The sequence below is a fragment of the Galleria mellonella genome, unplaced genomic scaffold, assembly GCF_026898425.1.
Source record: "Galleria mellonella isolate WM207_F2 unplaced genomic scaffold, CSIRO_AGI_GalMel_v1 utg38, whole genome shotgun sequence".
In the NCBI taxonomy this organism is placed as follows: domain Eukaryota; kingdom Metazoa; phylum Arthropoda; class Insecta; order Lepidoptera; family Pyralidae; genus Galleria; species Galleria mellonella.
Window position 1 is genome coordinate 3,939,121 of NW_026442090.1, and position 16,084 is coordinate 3,955,204.

Sequence of the window (16,084 nt, forward strand, 5' to 3'; positions counted from 1 at the left end):
CTGCTCATGTCTATAGGCGACGGTTACCACTTTCCGTCAGGTGAACCGTCAGCATGTTTGCTATTCTAAGTTGTATAAAAAAAACTTAAAAACTAAATCAAATTCAGTCCATCCGTTACTTACACTTACGCACCTCTTTTCAACCGACTTTTTTATATAATAGGACTTCAAAGAGGACCTTGTTATGTTGTCACCTCATAAATCCGTCAGTTATGAATCGATTTGATTTTTCTATCTCAAAGGAGATATTTTCAAATTGGTCCTATAGGAATTTTATGAAAATGACTTAAATAGTAGTCAAATTAACTGATTTTGCCACAATTGACGTCCATTTTTTTGTATTAACACAATTATAAATTATTGTGTCAAGAGTTAAGATTTAAATTAGGTTTTGTTTGGAATTCAGAATAGAAAGTTTATAACGGAAGAAATTATTTACTTATTGTTAATTTTTTATATGCATTATGCTATATATATTGATGGTCAATAAATATAAACTTTGACGGTTCATTTTTTAACCGAAAATTTCAGTTCCTTACAAATTCTGCAATTATTAATTTTAAAATATTTTCACCATATAATTAACAAATTACCAACAAGCATACTAAAAATCACAAAGATTTCTCTGAAATGTCATACATTCTGATTACTACAAAATATAATAATTATACAGTGTAATAGTTTTTCTAGTTTCTTAAATTATAAAAAACACAATCTAATATTTGGACAACAAACCTTAAATAAACCAAGAGCATTAGTCATCGTTATTATGTGTGCAACAATGATTAGACAGCTAAATTACAAGCAGGTGCATTTCAGTTTCAATATCTGACTCACTGAATAACTAATGTACAACGTGTTTTGATATTGCTCAATGGCAGAGCTTGCGAAAAATTTCCTTTGTTATATTTATGTGATCTGAATAATTCTCTCAAGATTGGCCATGAGCACATACCACCAAAATATCAGGTTTATTTGATGACCTTAGTAAAACAGTTCATCAATAACCGATGATTTCGAGGTTAATTCCTGGAAAAACGTCTACACATATTTAACTAGCTGTATCTCGTGGTTTCGCCTGCGTGAATATGTATTATGTTAAGTAAAATATAACCTATCCATGTACCAAATTTAATTCAAATCCTTTCAGTCATTTTAAGATGTGATTGAGTAATAAGCATACAAACTTTCACATTTATAATATTATTAGTAGAATGTATGAATTTAGAATATATATACTAGTCAGTCAGTTTTCTAGTACTCTTCTAGCATTATTCTAGATCTTTATACAAAAACGTCAATCGGGCAAATAAATATTCAAGACTAAAGACGGCAAATACTAATTTTTGCCCGGAGTGGCAAAACAACTAGATAAAATCTTAAGAATAGGACGAGCTTTGCTTAGTTTAGGAGGAGGTGGATATGTTAACTTTATAAATACTAAGTTTATGGACCAAGAATATTTATGATTATATTTATACGGATTTGAATCTAAAATATTTACATGTATGCATAAAGGATATAATAAGTGTAGCTATAGTGTTCAACCGTTACCACTCTATTAGGAGAGCTGTTAGCTTGTTTGCCATTGTAAATTTCATAAAAAATGTGTTAGAATATTCAGATACTAACTAATTGATTGGTCTCTGTATATTCTGAAATTTGCCTCTAGTTATCCCCAAATTTTTGTTGTTACAAAAATATTACAAAATATTGCTTTTTTTAAATGATGAAAATGGATTGGTAACTCCGCTTTGCTATGCGTTATCAGTACAGGATGATGGCGGGGCTCCAGTGAATAATAATAGATGAAGTAAGATAAATGAATATGTCGTAATCGGCAACTAAGGTAAATAATGTTCGAGAAATAGGCAGCAGCGTCCCTCTTAAACATCACCAAAAGCCTAACTGCGTTGCCAACCTGCCTGCCAAGCGTGACAACTACTAGCCAAATCCGCTTATGAGGGAGGTCTATCTTTAGCAGAGAACAGTTAACAGCTGGTATGAAGATTGTGGTAATAATCTACTGTCCCTTTTCCGGGTTAAGCTTCTCTTTAGTGAGGCCGCTGTCATCAAGTCATAATGATAATTTTATGTCATTTACCAGTTTCCTGTTTGAATCAAAATGGGATTTTTACCTTAATAAAATATTAAGTTTTAGATTTATTTTTACTTAACTTTTATTTAACTTGCTTTAGTGCTGTAGTGTAGTTACTGACACCTGATTTAAGTAATAAGATTGGTAACAATACATTATGATATATGATAAGTCCATTTGATTTATCTTGACAAAAACTACAACTCAGTGTACTGCCCGAGTCGGGTGATGAACCCTTAAATGCTATAAATAAAAGCTTGCTGTTACAACAGACTTGTTTATAACATTTCTATAAGCAAATACCTATATTGGGAGAAGGCATTGTTAGTAATGTGAAGGTTTGTCCTCATTGCTATCAATATACCCTACCAGGTCGACCTCCACGCGGACCTCATGGAAACTATCATGGCTAATTTATTACTGAATTCGACATGATAGACTTACTGATCTGCCTTTAATCCTCATCAATCATCCCTCACTGATACCCAGCCAGTGTATACCGATAGCGCAGTGCAGGGTTACCGTTTCATTATCATCCATAAAAAAATACCTACATTACCGATCCAGAAAAGATAAGTATATTATAGGTTAAGAATAGGCTAAAGCATTGTTAATTAATAAAATTAATAAAAAATAACTAGATTTAAAATCATCTTTTATATTTTAGCAAATAATTTCCTAAATTATTTCTTTTTAATAATAAAAAAATAAATAAACAGTCCTCCCCAATATCTCATACTTGATCTCCTGATACAATATCCATATAACAGAATATTTTAGAATCTGTCTATAAAATTTGAATCAAATGAAAAATCAAGGATCATAGTTACTAATTTTCTAAAAGTACATAGAAAAATTAGTAAATGGCCTATTATTCCAAATGTTCCTAAACGAAACTACTGCACATTTTGTTTTAGACTCAAGCTAACAAAAAACTACGAGTAATAGACTGACGGATATCTACGCATTATAACGAAACCACAAAGCTATTCTCAACCAAACAAATATACTGGTTCAAACATCCCAAACGTTTCTAAACCAAATAACTACACAAGCTCTTTTAGCCATTAATATTGATTTAAATAGATATAGCAACTTCGGCTGTCAATTTTTTGCTCTAAATGAAGCTCAATAGAAGCTAATTTCCAGCTAAATTTAAATATATAGTTTCATATTACTCAACGCATAGATTAAAAATACCAACTTAACGACTAGTTTTTTTTACTATTTTTCAACAGATTTGTTACGCACCGTTTAGGTAAATAGGTCATGCACTATCTTTAATCTTTGAAGTAGGTACATAAATTATCTTAAATTACATTCTAATTTGAAAAATTGCAGAAAAAAAATTATTCATGCAACAAATCATCATGACAAACAATTTTTTCAACATGAAATGCTAGAGGAAAAAACAATCTCAAGGGCGATGGACGAGGATTGCAAAACGTACAAGCATATTTCACAATACACATGGACAGGTGCGTATGTGTGTACCTAGCTAGATGACTTCATATTAGTTTAAACTTTAAACTCTTCACCATAAATTGTGGATAAATTAAGTTTATATTATTGTTGTAATGTAATTTAATAATTTTAGATTTGTATAACGGGATTTTCATAGATTTATTATTTCGAAGATTTTGTATATATATATTTCATTATTTTCATACTTTCATAACCATACCATAATCTTCACCACCACTATACCAATCTATTTACATACTATTGGTTAACACTGTGGAGTGACTTCTGACGTGATCAAATTAGTATGAAATTTAAACATATTAAGTAAACGTCAAATGGATATTACCATTCCTTATATTTGATGATTCGATACCAATTCGATTTGTCAATTGACTTTTAAAAAGGATGAGTTCGTTAATTCGTTCGTGATGTCGATTTCTCTTCTGGAACAAAATCTTGAATTATATCGTGTTAAAAGTCACTCCGTTAGTCCTCAGTCGTCATGTAAAAGCCTACTACAACCACATTGAATTGGTGGTTTGGATTAGGGTTCTATTTCGAGTTTTCTTTTTTTTTTTGCTCTAATATTTACCTTCCTCCAGTGGTTGCAACAAAAAATCCAATAGTATTTTGTTTATCTAATCGCTTCTTACGATATACTGGACACAAAAGTAGTGATAACGTAGATAGATAGATACTCTTAATTGTTTCCTCCATAAAATTACAATAGTAAACTTATTATAAATACAAACAATTACAGGAAAAAAGTAACCGTCATCAAAAAAAAAAAAATAACTGAGAGGAAAAGGATTATTTGTAATAGGGATGTTAACCTCCACTGCTAGTAATATACCATGTCAGGTTGATTTCCACGCGGTTCCCCCAAGAAACCATCCTGGTTAATTCTTGTTGAATCCACCACGATGGGCCAACTGACCAGTCAATTTGATTTCATCCTCGCCCATCATTTTATAATGGTACCCCGCCAACGTGTACCGACATCGCAGGCGGTGTTACCATTCCATTTTCATTTATTAAAAAGAAAAAGAAAAATAACTTCATTAACATTATAATTATGATTTATTTCTATTTTTTTTTTATCTAAATTTAAACTTATAAAAAGGAAAGTTTTTATTTTTTGTTTTGTAACGGATAAACTTTAAAAATACAACATGATTTTGAAAACTTTTTTATCGATAGAAAGATACATTATCAGCAACTAACAAAGAGTGTATTTTATGTTTTAAAAAATCGTGCGAAGGCAAAACGGATCGTTAGTACAAAATATAAACCAAAGAATAGTAAAAGTCGAAGTCCAGTTAGTCTTCATGAAACAAAACAATTTTTCCTAAAAAAAAAAAAAAATACCAATATGGTAAATTAACAAACATTTTCATATTTACATCATCATTCCGTGGAGAAAATAATTCAGTTTCACTAATTTTCCATTTAGGTTTATAATATCACCGGGTCCCTAATATACTGTATAATATTTCAACAATTACGTTGTATTCATAAATCAGTACACGTTCGTCAAGAAATACTTATCTACAACAATAAAATCATTTGAATGTGCGTGTCGGTTGATCTCGTCCCTAAACCGCGGTTCGTCGACCCGGTGGCCTTGCCCTTCATGGCCGCGGAATCAAGCCATTCCTCATAGCCGGCCCGCGCCGCACACCGTCGACAGATGAGTCTCGCTACATAATATTTATTACCACTAAAGAGCCATCCACATGGATGTTCATTTGTTATCCAAATTTAAATATATTCATCAGCTCATGTTTCATTGTGCAAGATTAAGAATAGTAACTGATATTCTTATTCTACTATGTAAGTAATTATTATTTAAGAGTTGACATTTCCTTTATATTGACAAAATAGAAAAATAAATTTATGCAACCATCTACATCGATAATATAAACATAATAAAATAAATGTATATTAATAGCATTAAACATCTATTTATAATAAGACCCTGTCGATAAATATCATAAAAAAATTGGTCTTTTTATGATATCTATCGACAAGGGTTCATTTTTGTGTAAAGTTTTTAAATTCTTAACATTGTTTACAGGTAATAGATTTGACAAAAACTTTTTGTGTTCAAAGTGAAACGACATCTTTTCATGACATTTTTGCAACAAAATTTATAACACTTATTCTTATCTTCTAAGCTAAAAACACAAAGAAACTTATGTGTGGTCAGATGATTTGTTATGGTTATATAGAGTATATAGTTGTGAATTATTATTTAGATCTAAAACTTTAGAATAACAAATCAGAGGGCACAGTAATGCCCTCACCAAGCAAGTACAGCGGTACCATCCTTTTCTCGAAGTGACTTACGACACTTTTTACCCCCTGTACTTTCATCTATATCTATCTATACTTATAATAAATCTGTAAAGAGGTCAATTCTGTACATGAAATATATTTCCAAAATAATTATCAGGGGGTGATTAGTGATCGATACTGATGCCAAAAATGCAATCAGTAAAATTTTTGTCTGTCTGTCTGTCTGTATGTTTGTTATAGAAACAAAAACTACTCGACGGATTTTAACGAAACTTGGTATAATTATTCTTCATACTCCTGGGCAAGTTATAGTATACTTTTCACCAATAGGAGCAGAGCAGTGAATGGAAATGTGTCTGTTACTTCAAAATCACTGAATCGTGAGGAAGGACATAGGCTAGTTATTTTACGAAAAACGACGGAAACACGGACGAAGTCGCGGGCAACAGCTAGTTATAAATAAAACAAGAAGTTTATACAATTTAGCATAGCAAACAAGCTGACGGCCCACCTGATAGAATGTGGTAACGGTTGTCTATATACCTCATAATTATATCTTATTGTTTACAAAGTTTTTAAAAGATATTAAAATGTATAGTTTGACAGATTTGTTTTTAAGTTTTATACAAAAATTGTGCAAAAAAATATGTAAATGTATGGTAATAACTATATTAGTTAAATTCAAACTATACATAATACGTTATCCATTGTTTTACTGGTATGATTTATAAACGTAATGTACAATTAATGACTAAATAATTACTGTGTAGTTAAAATAATTGGGCATTTCTAATGGGACTATATTCAAATTCCATTCCCGCTATTATGTTTAATTGTAATATGGCGCTTGTGCGTATCTATACGTAATTTCCTGATATAATTTCATAATTACTTATGTACCTATCTACTCTATTCATGTGATAAATATAACAGAAATAATTATAAACTGCCATATAACATCTATCTAGCTATGGAAAATTCCAAAATAGAACTCGCTTCCACGCCTGTAAAAACAGAGAAAAAATTACTTTGTAAGTCTCGACAGGTACAATTTTTTTCCATAGATTAAGGATGCTTTATAGTATATGCAACTACTAGAAGTCCTAACTACTTATGTATCATTTGTATGTTTACTAATTTATACTCGTATTATGATTTCCTCCCCTCGTCCGACGACGCGAGGCTGGTGTATGATATGGTTGGATGTAGGTTTGAATGTAGATCTACTTGCCTTTAGACCTGCATCGGACCATAGATTAATAAGTTTTTTTTTTGTTCCACGACATTCCTTTCATTCATATTATTTGATTTGGTGGTGTCTTTTGATTGTTAAAATATATACAATGATGTCCTTAAATTAATTAACGATGGGACTGATGTGCCTAAAAGGACAAAAGTCCCTAAATAAATAAATATAAAAAAATATATATATTATGATTTCCTGAAGACATTTCTTAAATATAAAATTATAAATAAAAAATAGAGTTCCTCGCAATATTATCTATTTATATATTGCTATACAAACGAAAAACAAAACATAAAAATGTCCCAAATTGCTAATTATTTTAAAATATAACACACATGGGCATGATAATATGATAATAGCTAAGGATAATAGAAAAATATTATTCAATTAACTGCAAAAACATTACAATCTAGTGAATTTAGGTAGCCTTGTAACTAACTATTATATCTACTTATTTGGGCCGTTAGCTTGTTTGCCATTCTAAGTTGTATAATAAAAAATAAAAAATATTACAAATCACTGAGCACCACTAACTCTACTTATTTTGGAGCTACTTTTAATAAATATTTACATATTTGCAAGCGAACTCGTCGAGTAAAATTTGTTAAGTACTTTTTAACTTTAATAATTTAAGATTTCGTTCTACCAAAAAAAGCTAACTTTAATAGTACCAAAACAATGTTTTGATTTAAAAACTACTACTACTATTACTGAACGAATTTTGATAAAATCTATGGAACCAAAATATAAAAAGAATATTCTTTCAGATAAATAAAAATTGAAATCGATTTATAAATATCGGAGTTATGAGGTAACAATTATAAAAAATACAACCGAATTTAGAACCTCCTCGTTTTCTGAAGTCGGTTGAAAACGAAAAGACCGCCCATGTTATTTCTTAGAATCGATAATGGTTTCTTAGTTTGATAATAGTCAAAAATATATATTTACAAAAACTAAAGTACAAAATTTTGTGAGGGATATTATTTATTGCTGCATAATTAGAGTATGAACATGCTCTAAATCCATTTAACAACTTAAATGTAATTATTTTTTAAATATTAAGAAATATTTGTATCTTATGTATTTATTTACTTAACTTTATTTTTTTTATATAAATGTTTAAAGTTATTTAAATTATGTATGTATTATTTTGTGTACATTTATTTATTTATTAAACCTGGGATGCTTTAAACGAGCTAGCATAATGCTGTCAACCGTTGAGAATAAATCATTCTTTTCTTGAATGATTCATGGAACAATTCATTGTCCTAATTTTAAATACACAATCGGGACAAAGCTTTTACAGGTAAATAATACCTGCATACCCGCTTCTGTGTTCCTGTGTTCACTCAGGATGATATGGTCACATGTCGTGCTAGCACAAAAGAAAATGTGTTTCACCTTTTTTAAAGTGTATCAGCCCTATCACTTCATCACAGATTTAGGGTAGTACCTGGGCCCTATCGTATCATGTTGTGCATTATATTTTGTACGTTTACTCCTAGTGTTAATTTACATTTGACGGACTTAATATCTATGTAGGAGTGCAATTTGGCAATATTACCAATATTAATAGAATCTATCTATCCTATTTAAGAGCTGCACTCTTATCGGTGGAGTTCTCGCTACTCACTACGAGTCTTTTCAACTTTTCTTCGAGTTTTTTCAATTTTTGATACGACACGACACCAACTTTTTCCTTGATCTGCCTGATGTAACTATACCTTGATCTCTTGGTATTAATAGAATAAAAATGTATTATTTGCAAAAATACAAAATTACAAACACAAGATACAAATGGCAGAATAATTATTTCTTTATAAGGATATTTTAATTCAAGGATCCCAGATAAGGTCTATTACCCCGCCAAGTCCCTTATGGCATATAGAAAGAATCGAATGCCAAAAAACTCTTCTTTCAACAAATTTCATAACTTGTTTCATAACTACATATTTATTACACATTTAGTTGACAAATAAATCTATGCTAACTAAAACGAACTCTTCAAAACAGGGTTTATTGGCTTGAATCACTTCTTGCCGCTAGATTACATAGCTGCGGCTAACTAGTCGTAATGTTTTCTAGATACAGCATTCAATGACAGTTCGCTAGCAGGAGAAATGATTGAAAATTCCCTTCCGAGAAGTGTGAAATGAGAGGAGGGTTGTGGCGCCGACCTGACTATAGTGATGTACCAGAATCGGACATTTAATCGTTAAAAAAATCGAATCCTAACTTGAATGCAAACTCGAGTATTTGTTTGAGTTTTTTAACATTTCATCATAGGCAAATACTATTTCAGTTGATTCCTGAAACTTACTTTTATTTGAGTGAATGAATGTTTGGTTATGTTTTTTCAGTAATTATGGAAAAAGTTTTATGAAACAAACGCGATAAACATGTGTTAATTTTCGAGTGCCATAAGTATTCAAAACATGTATACACATGGTGTATACTAAGTACTCGAGTACCTCAGTACCTATTAGATATTCGAGTCAGTACTCGAGTTAGCTTGACTCGGCGCATCTCTCCCTACCTGACCGGCCGGCGGCGGCAGCGACGCGGGCGCATTCCTGCTAACCGCAGCCCTGTATTTACCATCCAGTCCAGCCACCGGCACTCCGGTTGCTTTCCTATATTTATTCTAAAGAATTTATTATATAAATGTCTATATTACGATGATGAAATCTACGCCTTATTCTAGCAATGTCATTTAAAAATTAAAATTAGTTATTTTTTTTTATTCTATACTATTATATTTTAACTTAACTTATATATAAAAATATATTATAAATAAAACAAAAATATCGCTATAAATTAGAAATCGGTTTTACTATTTTTTTTTTTATTTGCGGACACTAAGGCACAAGGACACAAAACAAAATATATTTAACTTTTTAGAAAAAAGGACAATAAATAATCAGAAATTTCATTGTGGAATTTTTAAACTAGATTTTCGCCGTATTGTTATGATAATAAAATTATATAATGTGATATTTAACATAACTTTTGTGTATACTTATCATACTTATTACTTTTTATTTCACATTATCCATCGAACCCTGGTTCAGATATTTCGCATTTTTCACTACTAAGGCGAAATACGAAGTCACTTGCACCTATTTTTAGAAATGAGAAATAATATATTAAAAGTACCTGATTGTTTACAAAAACAAAATAGTTAATTTTTCGTAAGAGTGCAAAATTAAACTAAATTATTTTCTCTCTAACTACACTGGGTTGGCTGGAAGAGATCTCTTTCAGAGATAAGTCCTCCCTTGCTAACAAATACAAATACAAATACAAATAACTTTATTTTGTTTGAAAAATGGTATTTGGAATATAATATTTTATTGAACATTTTTCACCAGAAATACAAAATTTATTTAATTGTTCCACTATACTATGCTAATACTATACTTAAATTGTCATATTAAATAAATGTCAATATATTTACGTATTAATAATAAATTATACAGGTTACAAATTACAAATTACATTAATTGAGTCACATATTTAAGATTTAAAATATTCGAAATATTCATTAATCGAGTAAAAACATTTTAACAAGTTGTTAAACTAATCGTCGCATGTATTGTTTAAGTGCAATAAAATTCTGAAAAATTTATATGTAAGTTAAACTCAAATGAAAAATATCGCGTATGCGATATTTTTCATTTGAGTTAAAAAAATATATATTTCCTAGTAGCTAAATTTGATGAAACTTATAGATAATTTGTAGTAAATAGTAATTACTGCTGGCATCAAGAAGGGAACTAGTGGCCACATTATTACAATTGTTATTAAGTGAGCACAAGACAGCAAACCGTCCAGCGGCAATTAACGTCACGCAACTTTGAATATGGGCGGCCTTTCTAACGTTTTGAAGATCTGGATCCCACGAACTGAATTTGATGAGTAATACCACGTTTCACATGAACCCATCAAAATCCAATTTCACTTTGTTATTTGTTCGAAATTGTAATTACAAGCGGTATTCTGTATGCAACAACAATAGCTATAATACTATACTAGCTGTTAGGTTTTAGAATTTCACTGCACGGTGGTCTCTTTGTGTAGGTACCTACCTAGCAGTAAATATTTAAAATGATCGTCATGTATTAAATTCTTCTTAATAGACAAAAAAACTAAGTCTTTATTCTTGAATCCCAAATTTCAATAATAACAAGATTATAAGAATAGAATTAAAAAGAAACAACACAGAAAAATTGCTCACCATTACATAGTCTAATAATTTTCCTCTCTATTACTACAAAATATGTTTATTCCTGTCACATACTGGTCAAATTTAGAATGTTATTTATATTTTATTTTATGCAACTTATAACGGCTTACAAACGGACGGCTACCCTGATGGAAAGTGGTAATCGTCATATATAGACATGAACAGTACCATCTTCATGCGTTGCCATTCCTGAGGACTAAGATGTTTTGTCTTTATACCCTGTAATTTTATTGCCATATTCCACTCTTTAAACCGAAAATTTTACAGTCATGCAAACACAACTGCTTCACGGCAAAAGCACAATATTTATATTATTAAAATAAATCAATATGAACCCAAATAATTTTTTTAAGTAATGAAATAATTGATAAATAATTATCATAAATCTTTGCGTATTGTAATCATTTAAATTGGCTTTAGTCGCATATTAAATTTGTGGATGCCATGCTCGTTTCGGACTCGATAGTATACCTTGTTCATGAGCGCGGGTCGCGAGTGGAGCATCCCCTAATTTAATACATACATGGAATAAAGACCATGTAAATAATAACAATGTTTTGAAAAATAGCCTAAAATACAGTTGTAGCGTAAGCAGCGGAATTGATAGGTAAAAGCCAATAAATAAATAAAAGTAAGTACATGTGTTTTTAATTATTTGGTTTTATATGATTAAGCCTTTAAAACATATCATGAAACTTTAGAGTAATGCATTTAATGAAGTGGAATTGGCGTGTTAACGAGTTTACAGAACAAAACAACTTTTGGCCAAGGAGAACTCTTCATTCTTAGTAACGTTATTTCCAAGAAATATTGTCTGGATTGTGGCCTCACCTTTTTTAATATTTGGCGGACAACGCGATGGAATATTTATATGTACCTACATTTGTCAAAAAACTTAACGATATATTAAATAAAGTTAGTCTATAATATTAATGATATGGCAAAAAAGCTGTCGACATGGTAAATCGTAACTGATGATTATTAATATGAACAGTATTATGGATATTGCAAAATACTCGTGACGCCCATAGTACCCGTCATGCATTGTTGTTCCTGGAGTATGAAGTGTTATGAAACATAAGTCTTATAGAGGCTTGGTAAAAATCTTAGATTATAAAACGTAGTACATACGTTGTACTAAGTCTATGGGTATGTATCAATTTTTAAATTAAAAAGATATAACAGCGATTGTGCAACATCTAGGTGAAATATATCCCGTCCAAATATCATTAAAGTACCATATACAAACATAGATACAAATACTTATTTTTTTTTATACAACTTAGAATGGCAAACAAGCTGACGGCTCACCCGATGGAAAGTGGTAACCGTCGCCTATAGTCATAAGCAGTACCATAGACATAATAGAGTATACTGTTTCGCCCATGATACCCCCCATTCGTTGCCATTCCTGAGGACTCAGTTGTTATTCCTCTGTACCCTGTAAATTCACTGCCATATTCCACCCTTCAAACCGAAACACAGCTATGTAAACAACTGCTTCACGGTATAAACACGAATGAGACAGAGGTGCCCAAGCAAACGAATTTTTGTACAAAGTCTCCCTCTGGTAATTTGGATATAACAGCAAAATCTTTAGGTTTAGGAACAATTTAAACTAAATTTTTACAAGATTAAAATCAAAATAAAAAATATCTAAATAATTGTTTCCTAAAACATGCAGCGCGAAATTCTAAAAGTTAGATCAAAATTGTTTATAATGATTCTTAAAAGAATAATTTCGAGAAGCTATCAAATAGTTAGGTTAAGAGCTGAGTTTAGGGAAATGGCACCTTAGAATCGAGCTCATTGGCTATCAAATTGATATAGATCAGTGCGTCGAACGGAGTTCACACAGGAATTTGCTCGCGCTTTCACAAGTACCCGGACCCCGTGATTAGCACAAGCGTGACATGTCACGATGAATGACTCGGTAATTTCCTTTCTATTTTGAACTCTACGTCTTTCGTCATAGAGGCAGGGTTGCGACTTCCGTAGTGGGCACCCCGCGTGACGCGACGTCATACCTCACGGCGACGGCAGTTCAGGGGCCTCGGGGAATGGAATGATACACCGTGGACACAGCGGCGACACGCACAGTGCGTCGCAAATTGTTGCCTACGTGCCACTTGCTGTTACGCAACAATAATAATTGTCGCGTCCGTACTGCTATGTTCAAGCTTGATACAATTACATACAAAACTAATATGCTTACCGCAACTTCTCATTATTGGGCTGCATTGTATCAAATTATGGCGAATCGTTGACTCATCATTTCAAGTAAAATCGTTTCGTTCTCCCATACAAAGACAGATTGTTTTAAGATTACATCACTTTAATTGTATACGCGGCATTTATTTATATTCTTACAGAAATACCTGTAGGTAATTTTTTTATTTTATACAACTTGGAATAACAAACAAGCTAACGGCTCACCTGATGGAAAGTGGTAACCGTTGCCTATAGACATGAGCAGTACCATGGACATAACAGTACATACTGTTTCGCCCATGATACCCCCCATGCGTTGCCATTCCTGAGGATTCAGGTGTTATTCCTCTGTACCCTGTAAATTCACGTCATTCAACTCGAAACACAGCCCTGCAAACACAACTGCTTCACGGTAGAAACACGAATTACATTAAAGATTTTTATATTTAATGTACATAACAATTTTTTGACCTATTTTAAAATGAAGTACTTAATTTTCACACATTTGGTTCGATACAGAAGGCTATCTCAAACATTACAACTGCCCATAAAGTTCATCAACCAAATTCGTACAGTGATATATTGACGACGACGATACGTCTGTGTAGATAGGTAATTAATTGATATCCTAATTTCGATTCCCAGTCAGGCCAATTTAGGAAATGAACTTTTCTGAAATGACTCAGGTCTAGGTATTCTGAGCTATGTCTCCAAATGTTTGTTGGTCTCTCATAACAGAATATCTTATTTATTTATTTATTCATTAGTACAAATATGTGTACATGGCGGACTTAATGCTTAAAGCATTCTCTCCCAGTCAACCATTGGGAAGTGTCAGAATACTCGAATGCGGTACTACTAATTAATGATATACATACATACTAAAATTACATATATAAACGAATAAATATATATGAATAACAAATATACTTACACATATATGATATATACTATATTATACACGAATTTGGGAATAATATAAAGATCTTAGCTTGCAAAAAGGCGATTGATGTGATTATGTAGCACTTATTATTATTATATTACTGAACTGAACAACGACATAGTCGTTGGATTTATACATTATACTCATATGTACATAGGTATAGCAATTAATCATTCTCAACAATAAAAACTCGTTGAAAGTCACTTATTTGATTTAACAAACATAATATATTCATCTATGGTATATATTATATACTATAAACAAAGCTAAATAAAAATGGGAAATTCCAGTCCAGATAGGAAAGTCCGACTTTACATCAAGTATTTTTTTTTTATACGAATATGTGTATGTACGCAACATAAGTTTGTAATTAACAGTTCTACAACACATATGAGTTCTCACGTAACACAACATACGCATTCGCCTCCATTTACGCAAGATAATCCGCGTAATTGTCTTTTAACTGATGCTTCTCGAGCGCGGTCGTGGGCTACCCCTCCTCTCGCCAATTAATCCGTTCAATTGAATATCTAGAACGAAACCTATCGTGCTGCACTCCCACTAGTTAACGCTCGTTTGAATTCCACTTAAGAATTGTCGCTCACGTCTTTTGATCTTCTGGGAATCGATGTTTTGTGTTCGCCTACAAACCATCATTGATAGTGGTTTTTGTTACGTTTTGATTACAACATCGAAAAGGGTAACAGTTTTGGTTTCGATTATACTTTTTTCGTTCGTATTAGCCGCGAGATCTACACCAATTTTAATGACTTTTTTAAACGAATGGGTGGTCCTATACACATTTTGATAAGATTGGAATCAATGTTTTTATAAAACAAAACCACAAGATTGGCATCAATACAATTTAACTAAATACATATTTCAATTTTAAGATATTTACTTATATAATTTTAAGATGTTCCCAAAAAACTGTAAATAATTTTGATTTTTCTAGAGCTATTTTTCAATTATGCTGTTTAAGTTATATAAATGAGAGGTTTCTGAGACTTTCATTAGACTCATAAATTAAGAATAGCAACTGTGATATGAATGTAAGATTTTGAAAAATATAATACAAAACGTACTCATTTCGAATATGGTAAAAGAATATAACAACTGCCAGATATTCTCATTGTGGGCTTAACAGTTTTATTATAGGAAGTTCAAAATATTTTGTTGTTTTACGATCCATAATTCTTTGGGAAAAATGTTCAATTTCACTGGTAGCATGTTCCCTTTAAAGAATTCTAATTATTTCAATTTCACTCTACATAACGAAGTTTTTTTTTTTAATTAATCTTATTATCTAACTTATTTATATAATTAAGTCTTACTCAGGGCCGGCATGTTTTCACGCGTCTTTTCTGACGACATCAAAAAAGAAGGTTATCGAGGATCCGCTCTCCTATATCAATCCAGTGACGCTTTTCTAATATGTACCTCGGCACCGGAGGTTCGAATTTAGTAATAGCGACTATTAGTTCCAATGCTAAAAATATACCCTGTCACGTCGACCTCCACGTGGTCCCCCCTGAAAACCGTTGTGTTAAGTTCCAGGTGTGTATAATTCTATTT